The sequence below is a fragment of the Prinia subflava genome, chromosome 4, assembly GCF_021018805.1.
Source record: "Prinia subflava isolate CZ2003 ecotype Zambia chromosome 4, Cam_Psub_1.2, whole genome shotgun sequence".
Taxonomy (NCBI): Eukaryota; Metazoa; Chordata; class Aves; order Passeriformes; family Cisticolidae; genus Prinia; species Prinia subflava.
The window spans coordinates 25,164,566-25,171,415 of record NC_086250.1 but is presented as its reverse complement, the minus strand read 5'-3'; the positions used below and the strand labels follow the sequence as shown (position 1 = coordinate 25,171,415).

The window sequence follows — 6,850 nt, the reverse complement described above, 5'->3', positions numbered from 1 at the left end:
ATGCAGTTTCAGGCAAGGTGTTGGCTTGTTCTGAGGGTTTTTGGAGTCCACCTTCTTCGGCTAATTGCTCCATGGTCAAATTTGACCAATCTGCAGATAATGTTTTTAAAAGTCTTTTCAAATGCCTCCCCCATAGCATATATTCAGCAGGGGAAAGGAAGTAAGTAACAATGTTTTTAATATCATGTGGCACTAGAGTATGCCCAGTGAAGGTGGCTTCTAGTAAGTTTCTAAAGAAATGTAGTCCCCACCCATGTCCTTTTGCCACCTGCAAAGTCCTTTGATCTCTCTGTGGCGAAAGGGTTCCCATGCCTTTTTTTTTTTTTTTTTTGCCCTTTTTTTTTTTTTTTAGGTCCATCCCACCCCCTTTTCCCATAAATGACTGGGAAGGCTGAGGTCTTTTCAGCCAGTTCCCAATCTCCCTCCTGAGTGGCTTCCTTTCATGTCAATGCCCATCTATCCTGGGATTTGGGGTCAGAATCCAAGGCGTTATCGCTGCTGTGCTCAGATGATGATTCAGGGTGTCTCCTTGAGTGCACTGAGGGAGACCACAGGCACCACAGATCACAGACTACCAAGGGAGGGCAAAGGGCGTGGGCCGAGGGAGGGTGGAACCACTCCCGCACTGCCGGCCATACAGCAGGCACAGGCCGGGGTATCACTGCTGAGAGGCTCAGCACTGCTGGTCAGCTGCCTAGTGCCAGCTGCAGGTGGCCGCAAAGCCGCGGGGGCAGGCAGGAGGGCAGTGGGAGGGAAGAGAGGACGGAGTTTGCAGCAGCGGCTAGAGCCGTGGCACCGGCAGGGGGCGGGGTGCACTCCGCGGTGATCGCAGGAGCCATGACGGGGCCAGGCGGCGGCAGCTGTGGCAGGGGCAGGCGGCACAGCCGTGGCAGGAGCAGCTGCAGTGGCTGTGGGGTGGTATTGAGGTTTCTCTCTATACCTCCGAGGGTCCAGTCAGCAGAGAAATGGCTTAATAAAATAGCGAGATGGCTTCTCAGGATATGCTTTGTAAAATAAAGGTTTTAATAACAGCAAAAATAACAAACATTACATAATGAAAAGAGATAAGCCGAGCACAGTGCACCAAGCACAGTTTCACTGGCTAAGGCATTCCCAAAAAGCCCACGTGCACCTATTGTGCAGGCTCTTTAATACTCCATGGTCTAGGTGGGCTTATTTGGCTCTTTGCCCAATGAGATTGACACTAGGCTTTGAGATGCACTTCCAAAGCCCTATCACTGTGTCTGTGCTGGTACTGAGCCAATTGCAACGAGCAGGCTATAGAAAATTCTAGTTTAACTTCCTTATATAGAAACACCTGCTTGGGTACAGAAACGCACGACTACAGGGTGGGGGAAGGGAAGGGGAATCCTGGTGCAAAGAGGAGGAACCAATGAGGTTTCACCCCAAGCCGACACAGCTGGATGATTGGTGCCAAGCGCAATGGATTGTGCAAGCTCAGTAGCAGGGCAGGGTGGCGCAGCACAGGCCCTGGGCTCCCCGTCCAGAAGGGGAGAGGTGGGGGCCAGGGGAAGGCAGGAATGGGTGGGGTTTTTCCCACCATGGGAGGAGGGGATGGGGTGTCTGGGACTGGAGCTGCGGAGTCAGGGACGAGCCCCACGCAGCTTGCCCCGGGAGGAAGGAACGAGGATGGAGTGGGGGCAGGAGCAGGTACTACACTTCCCACCCCAGGGGGAAGGACTGGTGCAGTCTGGAGCAGGGCAGAGACCGGTGCAGTCTGCAAGCAGAGGCAGGGCGGAGGCAGGGATGGGCCCTGCACTTCCTGTCCCCAGGGCGGGCAGGCAGAGGAGGAAATTTGAGGCAGGAAAACCTGTTGAGCAGGTTTTGTGGAATCCATATCATTGGCAAATGAATAGGGAGGTAGTTGGGGAAGAGAAATGTCGGGAGAGAGGGAAGGGGGATGGGGGAGAGTGGCAGAGGGTTTTAACCCCTGGATTAGAAATGGGAGGTTTTTTTCTACTTAACTTAGTGATAGCATGAAATTAAGGGATGAAATAGGTAACAGAAAAATCTCCATTAGCTTGAAAGGCATATAGTTTGGTCCCTACATGGTCCCAGAAACAGATGAGGTAGAAAGTGTCTTGGTTACAGTTGGGATACTGCTTATAAATTAATTTGATAAACAATTTGAGATTCCTTTTAGAAAGATTTCCTTTAGAAAATTTGAAGTTGCTAGCATAAAGGGTATGTAGAACTTGGGAGTATATGTCTGTCTCAGTTTGGAATAGGCAAGTTTTTCCCAGCCTTATCACCATCTTGATCCCCTTCCCAACTCATCAGAAAAAGAGAAAAAAAAGCAAAAAAGACCCAAATATAGGAGCATGCAAAAAAGGCTGATTTCAACTTACACTTGTCAGCCAGTGGGGTTAAAAGTAAAGCTGCTAGGATGGTGGTCAAGCCTCTGGTCTGATCCTTAGGGTTTTCTCTTTCAGATGGTGAATTCGAGGGTCTCGGACTGCCTCTTCAGATACCCTCCACAAGAATGCAGGGGTGTCCTCAGAGGAGTGACGTTCTCTCAGATCAGTCCCATAGCTGTGTGGGACCCTGCTCTTTCCAGGGACACCCTGAGGGAGTCCAATCACTGGAGTTCAGTGCGCCACTTGTGAACAGCCATGGGAGGGTCTGTTGGTGTGATCCAGAATGCTGCAATCTTCCCAGAGAGAGAGGTCTTTTAAGAGACAACCTTCTAGTGGTCTCAGACAGTCCTCTGGCTGCCAGGTAGCCTCAGCAAGGCACAGCCTGTGGCTGCAGGTGACCAGCTCCTAGTAGTGATTTCAGTTCTGCCTTGCAAGGTAATCTCAGAGACAGAGAGACAGGAGAGTCGTGTGGCAATTCCACAGGGTAGCCTTTATTATCCTGCACTCTACGAAGAGGGCCGGGGACAACAGCTCCCTCCTGAACTGGACAGAAGCTGGGGTATTTATGGGGGAAAGCAAAGGTGGTACCAACAGGGAAAAAAACAATGGGTTAAAAAGAATCTACATGGGTATATCAGAGCATTATGGGAACTCACCGTGACCAGGGAGAACAGTCTCATCTAAGGGTTATCTCTCCTGGGGAGTGTTGAGATGAGCTTATCACATTTCATTCAAGGGACATCCTTCTAGTGCAGAGTCCTCGCAGGCTTATTTGCCTCCGTAGCCAGGAGAAATCTGCAGTTGTGAAAACCATCTCATATCTTGCAGCCTTTCCTGTGGCTGCATATGGGGCATGAAGTTCATTGGGGTATTATTTTAAAGAAGAACAGTTCCAAATGTAAAGGTTTTTCTTCATCTGTCTCTAAAATCATCTCCATCTCAAGAAACAGAGGTCTTAGTTTTTTTTTTTTTTTCGGCAGAGGGCTTCACATCACTTTATCTTTCTCTGTTCAAGTTTCTTATAAGATCACAGTTACTTCAATGTTTACTTAGTCCATCACAAACATTTTTGCTTAAATCTGCAATCTGAATATTCTCATCATCTCCCCAGTGCATATTTTTCCACAGTTTAAAGGGATATTTTAGCATATTACATTCTGTTACCATGGCTCACAAAAGACTTTCAGCCCAAAAACCAAGGCATCTTCTCTATCTCCTCATCTAAGATGTAACTCTTTCACCGACCGTTATATCTTCATATTGTCTCTTTACCTGTCTCACTCTGGCTTTCCTAAGACTCAGAGAAAAGGTTAGTGCTTTGCAAGTTTCATCTGTGCGGTGAAAGAGTTAAATTCTTGCTTGGGTCTCTCCCTCTTAGGCTGCGGCTCACAATGTTAGATTTCAAAGCCCCACTGATGGGGGCGTGCTCAAAAACAGTGGCCAGGATCTCAGTAGCTAGACTGATGGACGTCTGTCGTGGTTTGAAGGGAAGTGAGTTTTTTTTGGAAGTAGTGGTCAAACCAATCAGTCCTTAGGTCTGAGTATTGGCACCTTTGTTGGCCACTAAGAGGTTGGACACGCCTCTGAGGACACGAGGGGTTAAAAGCCAGATTTCCCAGCAGGACTCCCTCTTTCCCTGCTCTGCTTTCGGAGAGGGAGCGTCTTCTCCTCTTCCCCTGCCCAGGCCTGGCTAGGCCGGGTGGGGGAGGGGAGCAAGGTGGGCCTGGCTGAGCAAGGTGGGCCTCGGGGTGGGGAACAGAGGGAGCTGGAGTGGAGCTGGTCCAGCTTCCATCTAGAATGGAGGGGTGGAGGGAGAACTTTGGAGGTGCCTTCCGTCCCCCTCCCTGTCCTATCCCGTTCCCCCCCCCCTTCCCCCCCCCGGTCCCGTCTCTCTCCTCCCCCCACAGAGAGAAGGTGCTGAGCTGGAGCTGCTTGTGAGAACTGCAGTGCCTGCGATCGCCTGTGCCTGACCTTGGTGGTGGGAGATAAAGCTTTTAACTCTTTCTAAGGCAGAAGAGAGTTACCCCTGGACGCTGAATTCTCATAGTTGGTGGTTTTAGAAGAGAGAGAGAGGACAGCCTGGGACCAAGAGGGTAATGGGAGATGGAAAGAAGCCCCTTCGATTGCCAGAATGAAGAGGAGTGGCCTATGAGGCTGGACTTTTCCTGCATAATGATAGCCATAGACGGACCCTGGACCCTCCTGACTATAAATAAGACTGTGTTTGGGTGGATGTTTTTGGCTCAAACCCAGAGACGTTTTGGCCTGCTTCGTGGAGCCCCCAGCCCCAGGGGTAAATGGGGGGGACCTGAGTCCCAAAATGAGAAGATGGCTGGTTTTTGGTACTTGGCCAAAACATCCTTAAAAAGAGCCCTGTTGCAGTACAGGTCCATGGACGGCAGTGAGAGTGCTGGACATGGAAAGGAGGGTGTCACCCTGGCAGACTCTTCTAGGCAGTGCCATGGGTGACGTGGGAACACGGGATGGTGGACCTGTGTTTCCTGTGGGGGAGGGTCTGTGGTGCGAGAGAGACTCCTCTCGTCCTGGATGGAATGTGGATTGTCTGAATTTTAAAGGATGATGATTTGGATTAGGAACCCAGGGTTGTTGAGGGATTAAGCAAGTAGATGAAGGTAATGTGCTGGAGTCAACTGAGTGAGCATGTATGGAATGGAAATTGGGGGGGAGGAGAAGCAGTGTTTTGGGAGGTTTTCTCTTCTGCTTTTGGGTGGTTGGGTTTTTCTTTCCTTTTCTATTGTCCATTGTTATGTAGTATAATAATTTGTCTGTCTGTTTCAAGTATTAGGCCTGCTCTGCTCTGTTCTTGACCACATCTCACAGGAGTTCATTAGGTAAAATATACCCTCATGGGTGCATTGGCAATTTGTCTAATGTCAACCCATGACAACGTCTCCTCCCTCGGTGACATCAGGGTAGGCCCAGGCCCAAGCCCAGCACTGCCAGCACGGTAGAGCAGCGGTGTCTTCGCCCAGCCCCACCTGCTGCATGGAGTGAGCCAGGCCAGTGGTTACCCGCTGTCAGGATGTACAACAAAGAGGGAAATTCCCAAGATTCTCTAATTTTTAACCTGTGTAGTCCAGAGGCATTTCTAACTCTAATTGGTCAATCAAGCTGTCAATATTTTGCTATAACTTCCTTGGGAAAAAAATCATTTCCATGCTAAACCAGCACAATCCCCAAAAAATGCAAACAGAATTTTTCCTTTCTGAGCATACTATAAAAAGACTAGGGGACCATAACAACTGCAGAGAAGTCTGATTTCAACTGTCATTATTCCAAATGTCACAGTACAGTTGGTCTGTAGCTGGACAAAATCAATCTGGTCATAACAAATGCAATTTGGCTAACCCGGCTCATTCTAGAAACAAGTCCCTGAGTGAACAATGGAACTCATACAGGGACCTCAGCCAATCATGTTCAGTACAGTGGGCAGACATATCACTGGTCAGGGAGCTGGGTGTTATTAAAACCCAGACCAATCAGTTGTCTGGATCCAGGAGTTTGTGTATAAGAAGGATCCAAACAATAAAACATGCTGTTTGCTGATGACCCTTGATGTGTACTGTGTTGTGTGCCTGTCTCCAACCCACAACTGCACATAACATTTGGTGACTCGATGTGAGGAAAGCAACCATTTCTGCGTCAAGAACAGGTGAGACAAAAAAAAGTGGCATAGGAGCCAGAGAAGTGAAAAGGTGCAATTAATACAGCAAGCAGAGCTGTTTGCAGTGGGAAATGGCTCAAATTTGGAATTCCTTTGTACTTACCCCTGAAAATACAGGGAAAAAACCATCAGAGCCATGGGGAGATGGATCTCTGTGCAGGAACATGTGGAGTCCTTGCAACCCCTTGACTCAATACCCAGGGTCTGGCCTTGGCAGGACAGACTTTATATCTCCACCCAGCCTGAAAGAAAGAACTCCCCAATGGTGCTCTGATGGTTTTCCCTGGTCGCCTCCTGTTTCCTAATGCCATTGACCCTTTGTTTTTCCTTTCCCCTGTGTCTCCATTGGTGGTGGGATCCCAATGACCAGCCCTGTTTTCCCTATAGGTCACTGACCTTACCTGCCCTTTGTACCAACTCCATGTCTCAAGGTCATTGGGTGCTGGAGCTCATACTTAAGCCCAAGCATGGACATGTTCAGCCCCCTTTGACTCTGGATAACCCTTCGGCTGCTGGAAATAAACCTGGCTGGAACTGATCCAGTGCAAGAGCCTTCTTGCCTCTCCCTGCTGAGCTGCCACGTGGCATGTGTGGATGTGTGAGCTTGACTGCTCTGCCCAAGTTTCCCCAAGCAGCTTTTCCACAGGAAATGTTTATTGATGTTTAAGCCTCAGCTCCACTCCTAAAAAGCACGCTGCTACAGGAACATCTAACTTTGAAGGTATGGTTGCTTCTTTTAGAAGAATGGGAGGTAGAATATGATTGAGAGGGATTGTTAGCTTTACTA

General features: G+C 49.0%; 1 long non-coding RNA gene across 1 annotated transcript; it reads left to right on the top strand.

Annotated features, from left to right (window-relative positions):
• Positions 1 to 1,550: 1,550 nt before the first annotated feature.
• LOC134549337 (uncharacterized) lies at positions 1,551 to 5,838 on the top strand. Its single transcript, XR_010080062.1, has 3 exons — positions 1,551 to 1,671; positions 2,454 to 4,114; positions 4,388 to 5,838. It is a non-coding gene; the product is annotated as an uncharacterized LOC134549337 (long non-coding RNA).
• Positions 5,839 to 6,850: the final 1,012 nt, after the last annotated feature.